A 516-nucleotide genomic window follows, 5' to 3' on the forward strand; every position below is an offset into this window, starting at 1 on the left:
AGCAGGGGCAGGGCCAGGGATTTATGCCCCCCAGGGCTTTACTGGTGCCCACCGCCCACGGTGGAGGGGAGCAGAGCAGCTCATCCACGCAGCTTAGACCCTGTCCTGCTCCCAGCAAGCCTAAGCCACCTTGCTGTTGTGCCCCCGGGGAGTTGCAGCGGCGGGGGGGTGCAAGCAGGCATCTCGGAGCCGCCCCCCTATAGCAATACAGACACTCCCCAAAGTGACTCCCCCAGCCCCATTTGACTGAAGGGGAGGCTGAGTGGGTGGCGGAGAGCAGGCCGGGAAGCGGGGTGGGGGTCACCTGCCTCCCCCCGGCAGCAATACGGACGCTCCCGAAAGCGGCTCCCGCGGCCCCATTTGACAGCAGGGGAAACTGAGGCTCCGGCGGCGGCCCGGCAGCGCGGGGGTTAAGCGGCGCGGAGGGATCCCGCGGAGCGTGCGCTGCGGCGGCGCTGCCGTCACATCCCCTCCCCTCCCTCCGCCGCCGCGGCCGCTCGCGGGGCCGCTGCGCCG

Source organism: Gavialis gangeticus, unplaced genomic scaffold (assembly GCF_001723915.1).
Source record: "Gavialis gangeticus isolate Ggan-Ray unplaced genomic scaffold, GavGan_comp1, whole genome shotgun sequence".
Lineage (NCBI taxonomy): Eukaryota > Metazoa > Chordata > Crocodylia > Gavialidae > Gavialis > Gavialis gangeticus.